Genomic DNA, 24,124 nt, shown 5'->3' with positions numbered 1-24,124 from the left:
CTTTTAACAATGAGAAAAGGGGTGGTCTCTTGATATAATGATTAAAGTTGGATAAAACAGACACAGAGAGGTAAAGAAGTTTAGGACTAAAAAAATAGCAAGCACAGGGGAAGAAGGCAAGACAGGAAGTAAAAAAAAAAAAAGAGCAAAAGCTCTAATGAAGGAAATATTGGGGAGGGGGCAACGTGTAGACTTGTAGGTCAGGAGTAGTTCAACAATCTCTGATTCACATGAGAGCAGAGGCAGCATTTACAGTGGGAAAATTGATGATGCATCTCAGCATAAACAAACAGTCTTCTCAAAGAGTGGGTCACATGTCAAGGGAGCCGAAAAACAAGAGCAGGCAGGCTCTGGAGAAAGCCCTGTGGTGATGAAGGGAGCCTGTTTCCTGGAAAGCAGTCAGAATTGTATAGAAAGTTTGTAAGTAAACACATTTTTCAGGCTCAGCTAAAAACGTGTTTATTTAACACCTCTCATCTAAGGACCTAGGAATGTTTTACCAACATTTACATTCATAGCTTGCTTGTATTCCAAGAGACAGGAATGAAATTGGAATGTTTTTATGATCTGTTCTTTGTCCTGCAGTTCTGATGAATTTATTTTTCTCAAAAGAGAGATAATGTAGACTCACTGTTATGTTAACAATAGGGAAATAACAATAGAGAGAATAGAATTTTTGTCTCATTCTAATCCCAAATTGCATAAAAGTTTAAGGCATTAACAATTTTGGTGACTTTTAGCTTAGTAACATACCTCTAAAGTGGGGAAACAGCACTTGCTGTTTTGATGAAAGGAAATGGGATTGTATCTATACCATGCTGTGTGTTTCTTAGAAGTGGTATAGGCCCTATCCAGTGGTCCCCAACCTTTTTGGCACCAGGGACCAGTGCTTCTATGAGAATCTAATGCCTGATGATCTGAGGTGGAGCTGAGGTGGAGCTGAGGTGGTGATGATAGCTCTGGAGAATGACTGCAGATACAGATGAGGCTTTGCTTGCTTGCCTCCTGCTGTGCAGCCCTGATCCTAACAGGCCATGGACCCTTAGTGGTCTGAGGCCCCGGGGACTGGGGACCCCTAGATAGAGTACTCATGCATAATTATTATAGTGTTTTAACTTTTGCAGGACTAAAATGAATATGGAATAAATTGAGGCATGAGTTTCTAAGACTAAAATTTGATCAGTTCTCTTTGGAAACAATTTTATTCACTATTTTACGCATTTCTTCTACCTATTTGTTTGCTCTCTCTTTCTAGCTCTTTTAATTTCACAGAAGCAACAATCTTTACAATTAATGTAGGAGTTTTAGCAAATTTCTCAGAAATAGGGATTTGAAATAAAAGATAGTTAATAATGTATATGAGTCTAGAAAGATATATGCAAATTTTTATGACTTTCTGTAATAAATACATATATTTCTAATACCATAAATACTATAAAGAAGAAAAAATGAGATTAAAGGAAAAAATAACCATTATCAGAGAATACAATTACACATTTTTTGTTAATAAAGTATCTTTCCTACAAGGAGCATAATCCCATATAGGAGAAACTTCCCATGTAAAACACATTCTTGAGCTATCAGGACATATGAAAATAACAGATGGTGCCAGAACAGTGGGAGGTAGCAGATGGGGTAAAGCAGAAGGAGAGAAGGAGGAAGAAAGAACAAACATGAGAAACCCAGCTGGCAGCAGGTCCAAGTGCAAGCCAGCAGGAGACAATAGGGACATGGAACTTGATGCAATTTCAGAAACCACTGAGTTCCAATCTGACAAGAAAAAATTCTGAGATGTTCTAAATTAAAGTACAGTGGGACAGAGAGTGAAAGAAAGAGCAGTTAGGTTGTTAATAGCTGGGGGCCAGCTAAAAAGACCGCTCACATTCCTGAGTATGTGCCGGAACTTTGAATTAACTCCCAGGCCATCAAACCCCAGGAGACTCTGCTTCTTGTGTACACATGAACATTCTAGACTATTGCCCACCACCAACCCAAAGCAGCAAGCATTTCTTCCTCAAAGACTCTGCACCTATCCCAGAACTAGCCCTGCTCTACCTTCTCCTACCCTTTTATCTATAGCCAATGCAAATTCTTTCAAAACACTTCTATTCCCGCCACCCTCTCCCCAAACTTGATTTATAAAAAAACTTCACCAACTCCAGGACAGCTAATATTTTCCCTTTTCCACCTGGCCCCGCTGGTAGTGGTTCTGACTTCATACCCCAGGATTTGGTCTTCTTTTGCTTGCTAGCAATAGCCCAGTAAATGCTCTCTTTAAAAAAGACTTTTAGCCATTGGTGTTAAAATTGTAGTTTTATAAATCCTTTTTTTGTGTGATTTAAGTGATTCTCCCAAAGTCAGAGCTTGCTCTGTGTGTCAGCACTGAGTCTTCTAGCTCCTGGTCCAGCAATCATTCTCCTACACCATCATATGAGCCTGAGCCTGGTCTCAACTTGTGGCAGGAACCCTTTCTCCATGCTAGCAGTAAATAAGGATCCTGAACTGTGCTCTTTTCTTTTTCTAAAACAATTCAGAAGAATCATAAGGACAAAGTGAAGATGTCTATAAATGACAAAACCCCAAAGATGGAAGATAAATCTATACAGCTTCATCTTCCTCCTTTATTTTTCTCTGTGCCTGATGCTCCAACTCTTTAGCAATTCTTCCCTCCCCTCCCCTTTTTTTTAACTTCATCTTGTTTTTTCAGTAGGAAGAAAAATTGTGTTGTGACTCAGTGGACTCTTGTTGACTGGGTTTAAATCCTGGACTCTAGAAATTACATGTGACCTTGAGTTAGTTGCAAAATATCTTTTGCCCCTATTTCACCATTTATTAAATGAGGATGATAAAACAGTATGGACCTCCTATCGTGGTTGAGAGGATTAAATAATTTTAACTCAATGAAAATGCTTAGAACAGGGCTGATATTTGGAGTGCTCGATAAATATAAGAGATGGTTATTATTATTTCAACCTCTAATGCCTTGACTGCTGTTGCTTCTGACACAAATGGCTAATTCACCTTTTACATCTCAGCTCCTCTGGAAGCTTTTCCAGGCTCACACAGGCCTACTTACTTGCATAACTTCTTTTATGCTTCTTTGAGCTTATATACATATCCATTAGAGCAATTATAATGGTTAGTATAACAGAAACAATATCAAATTCATAATTTAAAACCTAAAAAGACTTGTAGCCACTTCTGCTTACGGACCTTTAGTGAATTTGGTAAGGAAGCTTAGGACAGAAATTTTAAGACCCTTGACAGATTGAGGCTGCTAAAGGGTGGAGGTCAGTTTTTTGGCAGGGCTCTTATTTAAAAGGCCCCTGGATTTGCAAACGTAGACCCTGAGACAGGAGACAGTGGTTGCGGTGGCAGGGAGCAGTTGGAGAGGACATTGCTTTGCTTTTGGTAATCAAATTGAGTATGAGAGAAGTTTGTCTACATGAGTCTAGGATAAGCGTGAAATCAAAGGCTTTTGAGGTTGATGAGGTCTGGGCAGCATTATGACATAAAATACAAACAGAGAAATGTTAGCTATCTTTGCAAATGTCACATATTAGTGATATGTGCATGAAAACAAAGAAAAAGGCTGGAGTTCTATGGCTGGATAAGAGCGGTCAAATTCTGGGTCCGCAAACATCACAAACACAACCTGTTGATGACACAAAGCTGAGTTTATTGCTTACCACAGAAGGAAGCTCATAATCTCAAGAGAGCTTTGGTACTGTCTTGCAGTGGGTAAGCAAGATTTTATTGGGAACTGGAAGTTTGGTTCAGTGTGAACCAAACTGAAAGTTTGGTTCAATTTATAAGTCTTTTCACAGAATAGTGAAAAGATCTATAAATTGAACTAATCCAACCCAAGAAGGTACTCAGAGCTAAAGATTACTAGGAAACATGCAAGCTACTCCCAGAATTCTTGAAAGACTAGAAGAGCTGAATGCATGATAAGGGCTTTGAGACATTTATTTTTCAGCGTTCAGCAATGTATCTCCCACTTCACCACTGACCAACACCAAAAATGACTTGCAATTTCCAGACCCAGTGTACTCTTTTCAGAGGACCTCTGACTGCTACCTTTATAGCTGTTTCTCTGACAGTAATAGGAGTTTCTCTATCTCTCATCTGAATTCCTGCTGCAGTCCTTAGTTGGCCACCTCTTTCATCAGACATTCCATAACTTGCAGTCAAAGACTTCTGAGGCTTCCCTGCACTTTCTAGAAAAATATTTAATTCTTGACAAAGGAGGTAGTTCATGATGGACCCTTGGCCCTTACCTCCAGCCTCCTTTTTTGGTGAGCTGTATTGCTAGACCCTGTGTTCAACTGCTCCTTCTTGGAGAGTATTCTCCCAGACTTTCCTCCCATCTGGCTAATGACATTGATCTTTCAACACTCTGATCAAATGTTTTTTCTCTGATGTTTTTCTAAATAATATCCTGGTAAAATCAGTGATATTCAAAATACTGTACTTAATGGCTGATACCAATGGAAAGACTGCTTCTGACTATCCCCAGGTTTTAGTGAGGCAAAAGAGGGAGCTGACGTCCACCCCACCCTCTTTCTAGTTCCTCTGCCAGGGTAGTGTCAGTGGGGTATAGTGAAGGATTGAGCCTCCACTGTCATGACAGCAATGAGACAATGAGGTAGAGCTAACAGTATTCTACTTACCCCAACATCAATCTCCCTCCTGAGTGAGCCAGTGGAGAGCTGAGCTTCCACCTCAACCCTGCAACAACAAAGCAGTGTGAACCAGCTCCCCACTTTCCCCTTCCCTAGTGGCAGCGGTGCCCAACAAGGAGCTGAGCTTACTTGGAAGCAAGGAGTCACGCAAATCAGTGTCACACTGTCACCGGAGAGAAGACAACAGGGTGGTTGGTAGAGCTGAATGTCTCACTGATCTGCAGGGAGGCAGTGTGAGTGAGCACTCCATTTTGCCAGAGTTGTGTCAGTAGTGCCCAGCAGGAAGCTGAACATACACACTCACACTGTGGTTGCAGTGACAACTCAATAGGTGAACTTCTTTCTGCAAAAAATCAAGCATGTTCCAGATTCTCATAATATCCTAAATGTCTATGATATGATCAAAAATCAGTTGTCATACCTCTACTTATTCATTTTATAATCTTTGGGGCCTAGCCATAGTAAAAGCACATAGTTTTATACTATCTGTTGATATTACAAGTAATAAATATCAGAGAGGGCTGAATGCAGGCTTGGCAAAAAAAAAAAAAAAAAAAAAAAAAAAAAAAAAAAAAAAAAAAAAAAAAAAAAAAAAAAAAAAAAAAATTCAAACATTTTACCAGATGAGGAAAGTGAGTATGATGGAGGTTAAATAATTTGTCTCTATTCCTACAGGTACTGTATGGATTCAGAACCAAGGTAGCCTATCTCACTCTTGGTGTAAGCAACTTTGGATGCAGTTAAGGGACTCTGGCTATAAGGAATGTGGATCACCATTGCCACCTGTCCTCAACACACTGTCACATTCTGACCTCATAATCTGGGTCTTCCACTTAAAGGTTCAGCCCATTTCTTTCTTTCTTTATTATTTAATTTCTTTATTCCTTAGTCTCTTCCTCCTTTTCTTTACTATTCTTTGAAAAAAAATTTAAATGAAGTAATGCTTAGACATATGTTTAAAAAATATTGAAAACAGAGACTCAAGCAGATACTTGTACACCAGCATTATTCACAGTAGCCAAAAGGTGGAAAGAATCCAAATGTCCATTAGCAAATGAATAAACAAAATATACAGATATAATGGAATATTATTTAGTCATAAAAAAAGAATGAAATTCTGACAATGTAGATGAACTTTGAAAACATTATGCTAAGTGAAATAAGTGCGACACAAAGGAACAACTATTGTATTAGTCCACTGATATGAGGCATCTAGAATAGGCAAATTCATAGATACAGAAAGTAGAAAAGAGGTTACTAGGGGCTGAGTTATTATTTAATGGGTACAAAACTTCTGTTTGGAACAATGAAAAAGTTCTGGAAATGAATGATGGTGACGGTTGCACAATACTGTGAATAAACTTGGTGCCACTGAATTGTACATTTAAAAGTGGTAAATTTTATGTTAAGTATCTTTTACCACAATTAAAAAATACTATTGTAAGGCATATAATAAAAACTAGTAGCTTCTCTCCATGTACCTCCCGATCTTTCAGTTCCATTCCCTAGTGTAACCTAGAGATTACTCTGTTGTTTTTTTTTTTTTTTCCCTTCTGGTTTTACCTCTGTATTTCTAATTATTTATTATTCTAATTCTTGATTTATCACTTTTTGACTATGTCTAATTATTTCCTGTTTTGGCAAATGAGGATTTGGCTCTTACACTCTTTCCACTTTTTAGCCCCATCTACTCAATAGTATTTCTCTATGTTTCTTTTTTCTGTATGTTTTGGCCACTCTTTTTCATGTTAGAACTTGAATTCTGCTGTTGAAAGACCAGTGTTATGTGTCAAGAACAGTGTGTGGATATAGTCCAGGCTACTTTATTCCCTACTGAGTATCTTTGTCCCTTTTTGGACTGCAGTGCTATCCTGAACATCAACTCCCTTGTCTGAGAACCTGGCAGGATGCTAAGCTTGGAGCAGTTGTCTTGTTTTTATGGCTGGGCTCTAATCTCTATTTTTCTACCTGCTGGTTCTGGCTAGGGTCCTGGTTCCAATAAACTTACCTCTTAAACTCTGGTACTGCAGCCTGTATTACTTCAATCGGCCCCACTGCCTAGAGATATCTGCTGCTGTAATCTGCTTGCTAGAATGAAACCCCAAGAATATGGATAGTAGATAGAGTCAAGGACAGGTTCACCACGCCTCTTCGTATCCTGTAATTAGGTGTATTGCATATCCAGCCCTCAATTTCCTGGTGTATTCTGCCTTCCATATGGGCCATGACACTTACATTCCAAAATGGTTTGTAGCTGAGCCTTCTTAGTTATGACAGGGCAATCTTTGGAGCCCAGCCAAGCCATAACAAAGCAAAACAAAATACTTTTCCAGAGATCCAGAGGGTGAAACTGAAAACTTGGGCTAGGCCGGGGAGAGAAAATCAAACATTCTCAAGAGAAAACCATGTCCTAAAAGTTGGGTTCCTAGAGGAAGTAGATGACTAGCATAGGACAAAAACATGCAATAGCTAGAAGAACAAATGTGCAGAAGTTTTGCGTCTGAATCCTTGAACCTCAGTTTTTTCTTCTGTTGTAATAATGTTATCCTTTCCTCACAGAGTTACTATAAAGTGATATGACATGTGTGACTAAATCTTAGTCCCAAATGTCAGGGGGCAAGAAATTCAACTTTATTTTTTCATTGCAAGCTCCATTTCTTCTAATAGCAGAAATTAATTTTGGTCAGTTTGGCGTTATCTCATCTCCTTTCCCTTGCTTGCGCCTGAGTTCCTTCGGGCTTACGTAATGAAACGCATTTAGTATATAGTTTTTTTTGTTTATTCAACCAATATCTTAAGACCTACCATATGCAAGGCATTTAGGCAAATAAAGATTTACTTTCTTTCATAAAGAATTATAGTGTCTAGTACTTTGCTCCTCTATTTTGACTTTACCTTGAATCCTTTGTGGTTCATCAAGATATCCAACTTCCTCTTGTAGAAAATTTTCCGTTGTTTACCCTGCAGACTGTGTACTTCCTAACTCTGTCACATAGAATGTGATGTGAATGGGACTGCAAACTGGAGCAGTGCATAATTTTATCACTATATGTGATTGATCTGTGTGAGACATATTTTATTTTTTAATGTTTATTTATTATAGCTTTTATGCATTCCAACAGAGATGCAATCTTTTGGTATACATGAGAGAACTTCACAAATATGTGTGTGATTTATTAAAGCTGCCATTAAGAGAAAGGAATAGCATTAACAAATAAAATCATTCAGAGTACTATTTCCAGGCATTTTCTTAATTAGCCATTCCCATGGCTAGCCAGTAGTTTGTATTCTGTGGGTGACATTCAATATTTAATAAATGTACTCTGAATGCATGAATGAATAAGAGAATAAAGATAAAAAAGGAGGTGATGTAAAATTCATATCAGTTAACTTTGTTCTTTGGTGGTTTAATGGCAATCGCTGGTTTTAAATCATTCTTCCTATGCCTATCTTTTACCCACCCCCACCTCCTCCTCCACTTTTCAGAGTATCTGATCAAAGTTTATTGTCTGAGACACAGTGATATCCTCTCGCCCTTCTGATCTGTTTTCCAGGCTGGACCATCAGCTTGGAACACCTTCCTGGCTTCTGCTCTCCAGGCAGCTTGTTCTATTCTTCAGGGAGCTCTTAGAATTCTGTGCTTCAGATGGGTAAAAATGTCTGAGGTGGTGTTCCAGAAAGGGGAGGGTCCTGGGGGATGGTCCATGGTGATTAATTTAGTGCCTGAGTAGAGAGAGACAAGACACCTTGAAAATTTGAGAGGATTGAGGAGTTGGGGGAAAGTCAGCGAAGGTACTTAAGCAGAACAAGAAGCTGTATAAGTCAACCCAAAGGCGACTGAGAATTTCCTCTGAGTAGTTCATGAAGCACTTTAGTCCTGTGGGTTACTGTCTGTCTCACCTCTCACCTATGAGAAGCACCAGCCTGACTAAAGCTTCTCTCTCTCTTTTTCTTATAGTTTATCATCCCTTTGACCTTCTAATGTGTACATATGTCACTGTCTAGATAAAAGCCTCTCTAGTAGACCTTCATTTCCTAAAGGCTATGTTCAGTGTCAGTGAGCATTCCCAGCTCTTCTGAGCCTGGTCATTCCCAGTCAGTGTGTCTCATCTTCCTACAGAAACATATGTGTGCTGCCATTTCCATAGCAATTCCTTGGCCTACTGGGCAGAATCCGACTGCCCTGCCATTGTTCACGATGCTTCATCTACCAAAAATGCTTTCTTCTCACTTTTCCAGTTGCTAAGGTTTTCCCTCCCTTAAATAGTTCCCTCAAGTCTTACTTACTCCCCAAATCTTGGTAATTTTTTTTTTTCAAGCTGGGCCGTTTGCTCTGAATGCCTTCAAACCAAACCATCCTTGTACCTAATGTGCTTCATTACCTACGTCTTGGTACCTATCACACTGGCTTCCAAATTTTTTTAGGCAAAAAAGTATTTTCCTTATAACAAAAGTATCTCATGCTTATTTTAGAAAAATTAGAAAATGAGGACAAGTGAAAACAAGAAAATCAAAATCACCTTCACTCCCATCATTTCATAAGATACCTCCTTCTTATGTAAAAACATTTCATGGATTCTCTACAAAATAATTGCAGTTTTAGTATCTTTATTGGAAAAATACATAATGGACACAAAACTATTATGATGTCAGCAACACTTTTAAATAAATTTGTACTTTCTCGTCATGATAATATATCCATTCTTTTGAAAAATGCTAGTTTATATATAATAGGATATCTTATCTGGGTTGCATTTTGAGTTTGGTAACACCTCGAGGTCCTCTGTGTGTTCTGTGTTGACAAACTTCCTTCTTTTTTTATAGAATATGATGTAATTGAGCTAGGTATTTGTAAACTCTAAGGAAGTAGGCAAGTATTTAAATATATATCTATAACATTTACAGTCTTCATATATTTACAAATATTTTGTTATATGTAATGCATATTATGCCATATTTGTGCAATCTGTATAACAATCATGTGGCTGAACTACCAGTGAAAGTCAGTGTTTCCAAGCTGGCTAATGGATGCATCAGAATCACACACTTATTAACACTCTGTTGATGTTTTTAAATGCCTAGCAATAGAGTAGCAAAAGACTGTTTAGAAAAAAAATTAGTATTTTTGTGCAAGGAATGTCTTGCATGCTAAAAGGTTTCCCTGGAAAGCAGCACAAATCTGCCCAAAATGTTCCTTTGGTGAGGTTGGGCCGAAAGCCAGCATACTCTCTCCATGGCAACCCTGGGGTACAGGCTGGGTGCGAGGCCCCTGCACTATGTGTGTCAGGTCCATCTGAGAGAACAATAGAGCTGCGGTCCAAGGAAAATTCTGGCTCTGATGCTTCTTGAAGTAAAAAGGAGACGCAAGAGGACAGCAAAGTTGGGGTTTCAGTGAAAGCTCAACCCAAACTTTAGCTTTGGGAATATTATGACCTCATTATCAAACCAGTGAATGTATGCTGCGCTAGGTTTGCTATGTTTGAGCACTTTTTAAGGAGTTCTGTAGATTAATTTTAATGCCAGCAGGATAATAGAATAGTTCCAGTTTTAAAGTTAAAGCCTGTTATAATAGCAACTTAATGCCTCCCTTCCCCTCCACCTCTCCTGCCTTCTAATACCTACTCGACTGTGGATGCCAGTAAGAATAGCAGGTGAAAAAGTCAGAAAAGATGAATGCAAAGTAGTGACTCTGGCTCCAGGAAGGTAATCCATAAAGCAGATAATAGGGACTTTAGTCTAATCCCTTACAGAGCTGCCTTCTTTCAGATTTTCCCATTGCATAAATTGCTCAATAGGATTAAACTAAGCACTTTTAAAGTTTCATTAACATATTCAATCTGTGCAGTTACTATTTATTCTCTAAGGGATAACTTACTAAATTGTTAAAGCCTTATGGCAGAAAAAACAATAATGGAGCTACTAAAAGCCTTTAACATTGTAATAAGTAGCACATATACATGCTTGGAGAGTCTCTCAAATCAATGCCAGTTTACCTTTTCTAACAGAAATAATTCTGGTTTTTGAGACAAAGGAAGAGACAAATAAAGACCACCAAGAACAAGGTATTCTTTCTCTCTAGAAAATTCTACCCTATTCTTTTTCTGATAATTTATTATTTTGGTTCTCCTGAGTAACTCACTGTCTCCAAAAATTTGCTCCATAGAAAATTAGTTCCACGAGGTGATTTTTAAGAAAGTAAGTTTGGGAGAAGCTACATACTGTATAGCCCTGTCTTGAAAATTCACAATGCACGTGAGTCTATTAAACACCTTAAAAATTTTGTATGTTAAAGAAATCTGATGCACATTGTGAATGAATGGTAGCTCATTTCCAAAACTTATGTAACGGGACTATATTAAAAAGTATTCCCAGATGTTTTTCCATACCTTTAAACATCATTGCTCCGGGGTCCCCACCTTTTGAAGCAATGAGTTTCAGTGCTTCAGGGGAAGGGTAGAGTACAAACTACAATGATAAAGGCATTGCGCTTACTGTCATATAAAATTTGATTTGTGGCCCCTAAGCAGGAATAGTCTTGAGTGGCAGCCATTCTTTGAAGTTGAGATTACTATATGCCATAGTTAGAGATGTATAAAGAGATGATGTACGATAGCCTTTGCCTTAGGGAAGAAAGCCTGAGCTTCCTGGATTGAGAGGGCAGAGAGAGAGGAGAGGAGAGGAGAGGAGAGGAGAGGAGAGGAGAGGGTGAAGGGAAGAGGAACAAATGTCCGAGTATGTGTGCAATGGCTTCATCTTTAAGCCAAGATCTTGTGGCAGAGCATTGCTAGCTAGATCTCGGGTGAGGAAAAGTCAATGCAGAGGGTCTTGCACATTATTTCTGGGTTAGAACTAGGGGAGAATTATCATTATACTAACTGTACCAACTGGAGAGGTAGCATTAGAGTAAAAATGGTAGCGTGGAGTGTTTGGGCAGACATTGAGTCTAAGTTAGCAGTTTTGAAACTCTTTTAGTTTCCAAATGGCATATAAATGTCCAAGGAGTTTTTATAAGACCTATGAGAGAAGAGAAAAATAGCTGACTAGAGAGCCAATAGGCCTACTGCTGAAGGTGAGTGAGGCAGACCCCTGCACAAGATGATCCATTTCAGAGACCAAGGGAGGAGACTGGCCAGTAAGAGTTCCAATTGAGGGCATAGTGGGGTTTCAGAGTTATCTTTACCACTAATTGGAGTGAGGTGAGGATGATCCACAAGGGAACATCCCTGGGTACTAAGTCATGACACCAGGTCTTGTGTTGACCAGCTATAGACAACTTCGGTGGCTATTAACAAGCTGACTAGTACCCAGGCAGACAAGAGATATTATCTCTGAGATCAAAAGACCCAGAAGACAATAAAAGAACCTTCTGTTGTCTATTGTTATAAGGAATGTAAAGAGTACTATGCTGATAAATGTTTAACCAGCTCTTTTGAAAAGAAATTCTGACTTACAGCATATGACAAATTCTTCTGTGGTGTAAATACGCCATGCCTAATTTCAAATTACCAACATGATATCACTGAAAACAGACTTGGCAAGAGATATGTTTAATTGTCTCAGCCTTCATGTAAACCCCACTGTTAATACCTGGATGCCAAAATAAGAAAGGATAGGGAGAGGAAATAAAAGCCTGGAAGAATATTTATCTGAAGAGACTCAGATATGTATTACTAACAGGCAAGTTAATGTTCCCTACTCCTTCCAAAGTACTTAGTTGAGTAGAAGAATGTAAACAAAATAATGCCAGGGAAAGCGTTAAATTTTTAACCCATTCCATTATTTGAGCACAGAACATTTTCCCCTCATTCTGGGTTACCATTGTGAATTACTGCTCTAATTACTCTTTCTTCATCCTTCATTGATTTAGGGACTTTCTATAAATGGTCTTGGGTTCAAAATTTGGGCTCTTGGTGCAGATTTTCTTCCTCTTTTTCTGTTCTCTCTTATATCTCTACTATGAGTATTCACATGTATATGTATTATTTTTTGGTAAATTTGTGAGTCTATATCTCTAGTGTGAACCACCTCTAATGCTTAGACAAACCATCAAACATTTTCTCTTGGTTCTCTGTTGTCCAATCAAACCAATATACTGTATTCATAACCAAATCTAGTATTGTCATCACTCTCAAATCAGTCTCCATTTTCTTAACTCAATTTTTCCACTATTCTTGGAATCATCTTTGTTCCTTCCTTTCACACTCACTTACTTCTAAGCAATGTGTCTTACATTTTGCCCTATTTTCCATTCCCATTGCCACAGCCCTAGTTCAAACATTCATGACCTCACATCTAAATAATCATAATAGTCTTTGTGTATAATGACTTTTACTTTATTTAAAAATATCTTTTGGAAATAACTAAAATAATTTATCATAAAAAATAAAAAATACAGTGAAGTAAAAAGAAACAAAAAAGTCAAAATAACCTCAAGATCTTACTGCCCAGAGATAACACTCTTTGTTAAGCTCTTGGTCCATATTGTGAAGTGTGTGTGTGTGAGAGAGAGAAAGAGAGAGAGAGAGAGAGAGAGAGAGAACCAATCATACATGAAATATAATCCACATACAATAACATTATTATTTATTGATGTTCCAGATACTATGCTAGGAAGTCTACATATATCAATTCCTTAAATATTCACAAAATTCTTTATGTAAATATGATTATCTTCATTTTACAGGTGAATAAACTGGGACTTAGAGAATCCTACATAGTTAAATGGAGGAACCAAGGTTGTGATGAATCCCAAAACCTGTGTCTTTACACTATACCATAACACAGCCATGGAATCACATTGTAGATACTATAGTTAAGCAGCTTTTTAATTTAACCATATGACTATTTTTAATGTTAAATATACATTTTACAAGCATGGGATCATAGTATGCATATTATATCTAGCCAAAATTTTAATTTAATATATAATGTGAATATTTTTATTTCAAATATACATTTAAAATCATAACATAGTATTCCATTGGAGGCTGTAACATACTTCATTTATCTAACTTCCCATTGATATATATTTGTTTCCAAGTTTGCGCGATGAGAAACAAACTTAAATATTTTTGTATATACATCTTTATGGATGATGGAATTATAAATATTTTTTATGCTTATGTAAAAATTTCAGTATTGAACACACATATATACAGGGCACATATATAGTGTGAGATGTTACTGAGGATGGAAAGAGATTAAGTGCAAGCCACAGCCACAGCCTGGGTGTGGGAGCCAGGGGCTAGGTCCTATGCTGCTGTATTCTAGTATGGACCACAGAGGAGTGTGAAAATTCTAAATTCAAACTGGTTTTTCATGTCCCCAGGAAGTCATATATTTAAAAGTTTTAAGGAAGAAGAAAGAAAACAATCCCAGTTTAGTGGTTGCCTAATCTGTGCGTGAATATTCACAGGAGCAGGGAGTTTGCTAATTTTCTAAAACTCCCAATTCTGTTCATGGTTATCCTGCTATCCTTGACATTTTGGGGGCCCAGAGCAAGAGGCTCATAAAATAAACCTTTCAAGCTAAAAAAAAAGTTATGTTTTCTTTTCACTCTTGGCTCCATCTCATACTATGAGGCACCTCGCATGTATGTATGTGTGTGGACATCTCAGCCCACAAGTTGGAGGTCTGTATATCCCCACCTCTCTCATACTCCCAAGGCTTGGATGCACACACTGACATATATTAGACAGGAATGTGTCATCTAAGAAATTCTAATATCTTAGAAAAGATTTAGGAGTATGTATAAAGGTGAGATTATTTCTAACAGATGGGATAGTTCATGAAATCAGATGACTCCCTCAGGTAAAAATGGAAGAGAGAAAGTATGTGTGAGGTGTGGTAGAAGCAAAGGAGTGAATAAGTGATGGTGGGAGTGAGAATAATGAGTGTGGTGAGAAAACTGGTAGGGATTTTGTGAGACAAGAACCTATAACAGGCTAGGAGGGCCTAAAACGTGTAAAGAGGTGGATCTTTACCCTGTAAGTAGAGGGGAGTTATTGAACGTTTTTGAGCATGGAAGTGATAGTTGATTACATCTGTATTTTAGGCAGCTAACTTCAGGAGCAAAATTTAAAGTGAATTACAGGTGGTTGAAGACCAGTAAAGAAATTCCCTCTGAACTTTTTCTTAAATGTTCCTTCACAATACGAGGATGGAAAGTATAAGTTCCTAGGCAGTGTGTAATGAACTGTGGAAAGACAAATGGTGAATTTAATGCTGTATCCTAGGTCTACTATGATAGCACGAATAGCAGAGAATTAGCAATATCACCAAAGACACTTGCCTTCAGAAAGATGTCCAGGCTTGTTAGTGTAGAACCTGCATAAAACCTGAAAAGATTTTCAGTTTTAAGAAGTCCTGGCAATATATTTGTTGGTAAGCAAATGTGTGCACGTTCGAGTGCACGTGTGCATACATGTGCGTGTGTATGTGAGACATTGAATACACAGACACTCTGAAAATCTGAACCTGTGTGCTACTGACAGTATTTGTAGAAGGGCAGGAGTAGCAGTCTCCTGTATGTCCCTGTGTACTGAAAAAGTTCGTACAAAGCAGAGAGAGAAAGGTAAAGGCAGTTGTCTTTGAGATCCAATTTTGGAATCTGAAGAACATTGCAAAACAAAATCTGTATACACAGGGTGAAAGTAAAATAAAGTATCTAGCGATGATATTGTTACTCTAGGCATAACTATGCACTAAAAAGTACATATTATTTATAAGGACTGCTATAATTATAAACTTTCCCTGAAATACATTATTTCCTGGACTACCTGTAATCACCCCTTTGACGTCATTTGTGCAAGGTCAAATTATTGATCTAATTTTGTTTTTTTGGTCACAGCGCAGTCACATGCTGTGAAGAAAAGTCTTGGCATTTTTAGGGGAAAGTTCAGACACTGCGTATAAAGCTTTTCAATTTGCAAAAGACATGTAATTTGGGTTTGCTGTCTTACCTATGTAGTTTGTGAAACTGAATACAAAGCTGTTGAAGATTTAGGTATTGTCCTCCCTCAAATTCTATTCTTATATTTGACCTAAGCAACACCATTTCCTTTCTTCTTTGTTCTAATTACCCAGTCCTTCGCTCGGTCTCACAGCTTTTCCTTCTGACCTCTCCCTCATGTCTCTCTGTCTTCCTATGGTTTGTCATGTTTCCTGACTGCTCACAAAGGAAGACCAATAAATCAGAAGGCTGACAGTCAAAAGACTTGGGTTTTTATCATCTCAGCTCTGTCACTAACTAGCTGTGTAACTTTGGGCAAATCTTTTACCTTCCTTACCAAAGCTTCCTTCATCAAAACAAAGTGCAGTAGGAAATAGATGACCTCCAATGTACTCTTCAACTCTAACATTTGTGATTCTAACAAACATGGAATACAATTATTATAATAACAGCAGTGAGAGATATAATGAAAGGAAAGACGTCCCCAAACATGAAGTGCTTTTGTGGTAATGCTGTGGTGATGTCATGAATGCTGCAAAATACTCCACGTGAATAAGTTTTCTTTTATTTTTATGAAGTGCTTTTCTCTTCATCACTCCCCAAAACTGTTTGTCAATGAAGCAGTTTACTGTTTCTTTTCTTTTTTTTTAATCATCTTGCATATTCAGATTTAGGGTTGCTCTAGCTACTAATAATATATGCCAAAATTTCTTGTGGAAGAATATTCTGAGATCGAGTTGGTATTGCAGTTACTGAATCTGCATGGGCGGAGTCCAAGATAGATTTGCTTTATACTAGACTATTCTGCAACAAATCATAAAAGAGTTAAGGGAGGCCATCCAATAATCAAACATTTAGCTGGACATGGCTTACTGCAAAGAAACTGGGATTTAGAAGCTGAGGCATAACACTTTCTGTTAATATTCTTAACAGAAACTGTTATATAATTTCTAGCCAAGAAAGAGAATAATAGTAGAATCTGTGAAAAGCAAAAGATATTTTAGGAAAGTTATTAAACAAAAGCAATAGGGGCAATTAGATTTGTGATCGAGAATGTTGTATTTGACAAAGGGAACTCCTGGCTAATGAGATTTAGGCCTGGATGATTAGGAAAAGAAAAAAAGTCAGAAGTCAGTTAAGGGAGGGAGGAGAGAAGTAATGAACATAGTTTTTCACTTTGAGGTGGTAGCAAAAATTTTTTGTGGACATGCCTGAAGGAAATTGAAAATGTAGCCTGTAATATTTAGGGGTCATTTGTGCAGAAATTATAGCTGAAGCCTTATTAGTAGATCTTGAGAGAGAGATTGGGAAAGAGAGAAATTGATTGAGAATAGAGTACAAATTTTCAGACTTTAGTGGAAATGAGAATATCTTGGAGTTTCTGTACCTGACCTCAGAGGTTCTAATTCAGGGCTTAGAGTAGGGACCAAAAATCCATATATTCCACTAACACCCCAGTGATATTGATGCAGGTGGTCTGTACCCCATTCTTTAGGACAGTGGTTCTCAAACTTTCACATGCATCAGAATCACCTGGTGCATTTGTTAAACCACAGATGGCTGGGCCTCACTCCCAGGGTTTCCAATGCAACAGGTAAGTCTGGTGTGGGGCCAGATAATTTGCCATTCTAACAAGGCAGAAGCTGATGCTCTAGTGTGGGAACCACATTTTGAGAACCCTTGTTTAAGAAAATAATGAAAAAGATGAGCAAAACTGAAAACATCACATTTCCTGATTTCAAATTATATTACAAGGCTATCATAATCAAAATAGTAATGGTACTGTTATAAAAACAGATACTTAGACCAATAAAACAGAAAAGAGAACCCAGAAATAAACCCATGTGTATGAAGTAAATTTCTTGTAAACAACAAGTTCGATTTTTAAGTCCACTCTCCCAATTTTTGTCTTTTAATTGATATAATTAGATAATTTATGTTTAATATAATTATTGATATGTTCAGTGTAAGTCTGCCATTTTATTTTTATTTTCTGTTTTTTTTTTTCCTCTGATTTCATTTCTCCATTTACATTTTCCTGTATTCCTGGGGGCTACCTGAACATTTTTTAGAATTCTATTTTGATTTATCTATAGTGTTTTAAGCATATCTTATTGTATATATTTTTTTAAATTTTTGCTCAAGGTATTATATATACATATATTATCCAAGTTTACTGGTGTTGACAATTTACCAATTTAAGTGAAGTATAGAAGCATAACCTCCCTCTGTGTTCATTTCCTTTTTAATGTAATTATCTTATTTTCTCTATGTACAATTTGAATCATATTACATGGTGTTATAATTTTTGCTTCAACTATCAATCATAATTCAGAAAACTCAAAAGAATGAAAGTCTATTGTATTTACCCATATTTTTGCTCTTCATGTGTTCTTTCTTCTCATCTGATATTTCAAGATTTCTACTTTTATAATTCTCTTTCTATTTAGAGAATTTCCTTAGGATATTCTTTTAGAATAGTTCTGCTTGTGACAAATTCTCTTAGCTTTCTTTCATATGAGAATGCTTTAATTTTCCTTTTCTTCTAAAAGGATAGTTGCATTGAATATAGAATTCTGGGTTGACAGTTCTTTTCTTTCAGTACTTTAAAAATACTGTGACAAGTCCTTCTGTCTCTCATGGTTTCCCATGAGAAATTTGCTGTCATTACAGTGTTTTTACCCCTATAGGCAATGCATTGTTTCTATCTTTCCATTTTCAAGATTTCTTTTCTTTTCCTTTCTTTTTCTTCCTTCCTTCCTTCCTTCCTTCCTTCCTTCCTTCCTTCCTTCCTTCCTCCCTCCCTCCTTCCCTCTCTCCCTCCCTCCCTCTCTCTCTCTCTCTCTTTCTCTCTCTCTCTTTCTCTCTCTCTCTCTTTCCTTTTTCTTCCTTCTTTCCTCCCTCCCTCCCTCCCTCCCTTCCTTCCTTTCCTCCTTTGGCTTTAATTTTTAAAAGTTTAAAATTTAGGATTCTGATTCTTTAGGTACGCCCTGTTTGGGATTTACTCTACTTAATTTGTAGGTTTATGCCTCTTACCAAATTTAAGAAAATTTTAGCCATTATTTCTTTGAATATTTTTTTCAGCCTTACCCTCTTTCACATCTTTTTTAGGGACTCGGTGACAAATCATATGATATATCATAGTCCTACGGGTTCCTGAGGTTCTATTCACATTTTTTTCCCCATCTTACTTTTTCTCTGTTGTTTGCATTGGGCAATTTCTATTGTTCTACCTTCAAATTCAGATTTTTGTTTCCTCTCCATTCTGCTATTGAGTCCATCCATTAAGTTTTATTTATTTATTTTTTACTTTACTATTTGTTAGCTTTAAAATTTCTATTTTGTTCTTTTAAATATAATTTCTTTTCTAAGACTTTGAGTTTTTGCTATTTATTTTTTTAATTTATTTCAAGCAAGTTTGTAATTGCTTGTTGAAGCATTTTAATGATGTCTGCTTTAACATTTGAGTCATCATGGTGTTGATGTCTTTTGATTGTTGTTTTTTTCTTATTTAGTTTGAGATCTTCCTGGTTCTTGGTATGACAAGTGATTTTCAATTGAAACCTGGACATTTTGAGAATTTCGTTATATGACTCTAGATCTTATTTCAAATCTGGTGTTTTAGCAGATCTTTTCTGACATCTCTCTGATGAGTGAAGGTGATCTTTATACCGCCAGTTGGAGGTAGAAGTCTAGGTTTTCATTGATGCCTGGGGGAGGAGAGGCTTTCTTTTACTGCTGGGTAGTATGGTAGTTTAAGCCTCCACTAGATCACTGTTGATTCCACCCTGGCTTGGAGGAAGAGGCACCTCATTGCTACTCCCCACAAGTCTTCCACTGACACAAAGGCAGGCGATGAGAGACATGGCCTGTTATCACTGATCGATGGTGAAAGTCCTGACTTTCCACTAGACCTCTGCTGACACCACCCCTGCGAGGCAGGAGAAAGGTGCCTTGTTTCCAATGGTGTGTGTAGAAGTCTGGGTTCTTCACATGACCTCTATCCTAACTGCTGTGCTTTCTTATCTACATATTTCAGGGTCTTTTTAAATTTTACATATCATAGCCAGAGTTTTTATTGTACTTAGTGGGAGGAATAGGAAAATGTATGTATGCTGCATTTTTGTGGAAGCTGAAGTCTGAGAGCTTTCTAATTCATTTTTTTTTTTTTTGGATAGGTAGTATAGTTACCTAATACAAACCCCAACAAAGTATAACAAATTGTACTGTGATAAATCTCTTTCTTGTTCATCTTTTGCCCTATTTTTACTCTGCCCTCACCCAGTTTCTTTTTTATCCCTTCAGAATTTATTTATGCACACATAGGAAAATGATAAACAAAGATTATTTTTTAATCCTTTTTTACATAAAAGGTGGCCTAATATATACATTGTACTGATCTTTCCCCCCCTTTCCCTCCATTTAGCTATATATTTTAGAGACTTTTTTATATCAAGGACATAAAGAGCATTATTGATCTTTTTTACAGTTCCACAGATTTCTACTAAATGAATAGAAGACAGTATTTTAATGTTTTTTTTTCTAAGTTGTGTTGCTAAATTGTAAATTGCCTCAGAAGTATTAGTATCTTTTTAAAATATATAATCTATCAGTGTTTATTCACAGTTATACTGTTAGATGTTTGGGGCAATGTGAAGCCAGCTCGTGTGTTGTTTCTTCTAGAATTGTTTACATGTAATATGTTTATTTTAAAGATAAAGAACGTTTGTCGTATTCTTTTTTGTATATTGTGTTTTCCAGATGATCTGAGGGATTCCATGATTCTGACATTGTAGGATAAAAAGAAACATGCTAAGTCTAATTATAGGAGTTACAGAAGTGTTTTTAATTGCAAGAAAGAGCTATGCAAGAACCTTTTGGATGTTCTCTCCATTTGCAGAAGAACGCCAGTGAACATAGGCTTCCCTAGATTCCTGCCCTTATACAGTACTTCTCTCTTTCCTGTTCCAAGAGCATGTCTCATGGAGCCTGCAGTCTGGTACAGTCCATCTAAAACAATGCTGTGATTTGTCTGAGGTTTTACACAAAAAATCTTTTACAAGATTTTCCAGCCCACATGAATTAGCCCAGCTTAACCACCTGATGATAAGAAATTGGAAACTTTTGGTTGAAATACAGAAAAAGGAGTTTACTTGCCACAGATAAGAAAACTACAAAGAGAGGAACAAAAAGATGTTTTAAGAGTTTTGATTTGTTTTCAGAGAAGAGTTCCATTTCTAGCTTTCTCAGTGTCATGCTCACAACCTTTACTGTAATTTCTGCATGTGAGGCTTACCACAGAAACAAGATGTAACATTTTCTTCTTTTTCTACATGTAACCAAAAGGAGTTAATGTTATAAATGAGGTCACTAAATCAGAGTATTAAGATATGGTTTATTTTAATGCAGTCATATTGTTAGGTCAAATGGCTAGTAGAGAGTATGATACAAAGTAGTCATTCAAAAAGGATTAGTAAATAAACATCAAGGAAATTAATCGAGCTTCTTTGAGAGTTTCAATTTAGATCTTTTGATTGACTTAAATGATGTGTCAAGACATTTGTTGTTGACATACATTCTTTTTTCGCTTTTCGGTTTTATTAATGAAATCAAGATTTTTGCTCAGAGGGAGTGGTCCTATCCCAACTACGAGAAAAATCCTAATTAGTCTAAGACTGTTTGTTACTCTCGTTTTCCTTCTAAACATTTGTTTTAGGAATGGGCCTGTGATATAATTGTGACCAGTGAAATACAAAAGGGAGTATTACTGGGTTTATTTTTGCAAAAGGTTTCTCCACATAAAAAGGAAACTTAAGGAAGAAACTCCAGGAAATATGGAAGCTATTTCATCTGAGCTCAAATGAAGACAAAGCCAATCCTCTGAGGAGAAGAACTCAAATCCTCGATGATGTTATCGAGTCCCAAATTTACTAACTCTGAAGTCTTGTTATGTATCATTTAAGTGACATAATAAATTTTCTGTATTGTTTTGGTTGTGATTTGTTTTCCTTTATTTGCAACCAAAAGTATCCTAACTGATACAATATTTTAATATGCTACATTTGAAAATAAAGAGCACTGATAATTCATTTGCAAAAGTGCAGCACACGTTGGTCATATAGATTTGAACCAATAGCAGTTGAAGATTGTACTTAGTTTGGTAAGTTCTCTGAAGAAACGTGGATTTTGAACTAATGTAGAATTATTTGATCAATATAATGTCACAATTTCAGAAGTTATTTTTGATAATAAAAGACCCTATTTAGATTATTTTTCAGTCCTCTGGATGTTCCTGAATTACTATGCATCTTTCCAAATAGCATAACTTACTTTGAAGAAAGTCTGAGATATGAACTCTCTTCATCAAGAAAAGACAGTTTTCATGAAATTTTGGGACTAAGTTTATGAATCCTTAGGTTAAACTGGAATTTCTGACTAGGTGATAAAACCCTGAGATATGTTTGAACCAATATGCTCTGTAAAAGTACATTTTCCTATGAATTTACAGAGCTCAAAACTGAATTATTTTTATTGTTGTAAACCTAAAATCAGAATTGAGTTCTGACCCACGAATATTTCTATAGTTTCCCAGAAGAGTTCAGTCTGTTAAATATCACCACTCCTATTGATTAATTATGGTTGATCAATGCACTAGGCATATAAAGGTGGCAACAACCCTTTCTAAGAAGTCTCCTTGGTTGAAATTCCAGTATATTACTTTTATGTCAATACACCTTTATCAATAGACTTGGGAATCTAACCTCCCTTGTGATTGAATTATGATTTACTTTTATAGGGGATTACTTTGAAAAGCTAAAATTGAGGAAGCAGTAGGCAAGTTCATGATTTTATTAAAGCAATAGACATTTGCATGGAGGGCCAAAGACAAGAAAAATGCCCTTAGTCATATTTCTTACAAAATATAATTAACTTACAAGCACCTTATTGACATTGTGGGTGAAAAGTTTGTAAAATTTTTGGTAACAATAGAATGATAAATAAAATTAATTCTGCTGTTTCCATTATTAGTCATTGATTCTGTCTAAAAGTCACTTATATTTCCCTTATTCAGCATATTGTTTGTATTCATTTATTTGAATACATATTTGTGTGTTTATAAATCACTTTAGCAGAATCATTCGTGATTCCAGTTTCTTTAACCCTGTTGTCCATCAATTTTTGTGTTCATCACTCAGACTTGAAGTTTTCAGGGATTTATGCATGTGAGGCTTTTCTAATTTAGGAATGTCTGCTGTATATTGACTTGAGGGAAGGTATAGTTTTTGTGTTACTACTAAAATATCTATGTTTTTGAATAGTTTTAAATAAAAATTTTTGTGTAGTATGTACATATACATAGATTTCAATTTTGAGAAATCTGGATTCTTCCTCTTTATTTTTGCTTTCTGGATCTCATACATGACTAAGACTTTGCAATATCATCTCATAGCAGATGCCACCTATGCTACTGTGATATAAAAAAAAATACATATTTGGTCTTTATTCCTAGTTCCTGACACAGAACTCCTAAAACTCTTGAAATTTCCTGAATGATAGGGGTGAGAGGTGCATCTTTTGTTATTTGTAATAGGCCCCGTTTAATATATCTGAATTTATGCTAATGAGGTGACAAAGGATGGAGGTTGGTCGACAGAGGAACAAACCATGCGATTAGGTTAGACTTTCAGCCCCATCCTGAGCTAATCGCCAATAGCCAATGATATAATCAACCATGCCTATGAAATGAAAACTTCATAAAAACCCTAAATGAAGGAGTTTGGAATGCTCCCATTTGCAAGGAGAGTGGCACACCCTAAACTCCATAGGGACAGAAGCCCCTGTACTCGGGGCCCTTCTGGACCTTGCCCTATGTATCTTTTCATTTGGCCATTCATTTGTATCTTTTATAATAAATATATATAATAAATTTGTATAATAAATTATATCTTTTATAATAATAGTAAATAAACTGGTAATCAATAAAGTGTTTCCCCGAGTTTTGTGATCCATTATAGCAAATTATTTAACTGAAAGAGGAGGTCATTGGAATCTTTGTTTTGTAGCTAAGTCAGACAGAAGTGTGGGTAACGAGAGAGACCCAATACTTGTGACTGGCATTTAAAGTGGGGGTGCAGTCTTGTGAGAATGAGCCCTTAACCTGTCTGTACTAACTCCGAATGAATTAGAGTAGAATGAATTAAATTGTATAACGTTCAGTGGTATTCAAAAAAAATGGAACATTGCTTGGTGTGGAATACCCATGCATATGGTGTCAGCAGTGTTGCAATTAGAAAAAACAGGAGTAGGTGTGTGTGTGTGTGTGTGTGTGTGTGTGTGTGTATCTGACACTGTCACCTGAACATCCTATTAGTACCACCAATACAATATTTCATCATTTGCATTCCTGAAAACTACTCCTCTGATATTTGTTTTTTTCAACATCCTTTTCATGGTGACTCATGTTTGAAAATTCAGAGCCAATTTTTTT

General features: G+C 36.6%; 1 long non-coding RNA gene across 1 annotated transcript in view; it reads left to right on the top strand.

Annotated features, from left to right (window-relative positions):
• The window catches only part of LOC111745204, a 45,414-nt gene extending 24,302 nt beyond the window's left edge, over positions 1 to 21,112 (top strand). The window contains exon 4 of the long non-coding RNA XR_002782548.1: positions 20,398 to 21,112. This is a non-coding gene — a long non-coding RNA (uncharacterized LOC111745204). The remainder of the gene's footprint in view (positions 1 to 20,397) is intronic.
• Positions 21,113 to 24,124: the final 3,012 nt, after the last annotated feature.

The sequence above is a fragment of the Pteropus vampyrus genome, unplaced genomic scaffold (assembly GCF_000151845.1).
Source record: "Pteropus vampyrus isolate Shadow unplaced genomic scaffold, Pvam_2.0 Scaffold148, whole genome shotgun sequence".
In the NCBI taxonomy this organism is placed as follows: Eukaryota; Metazoa; Chordata; class Mammalia; order Chiroptera; family Pteropodidae; genus Pteropus; species Pteropus vampyrus.
This window is presented reverse-complemented; position numbering and strand designations above follow the sequence as displayed.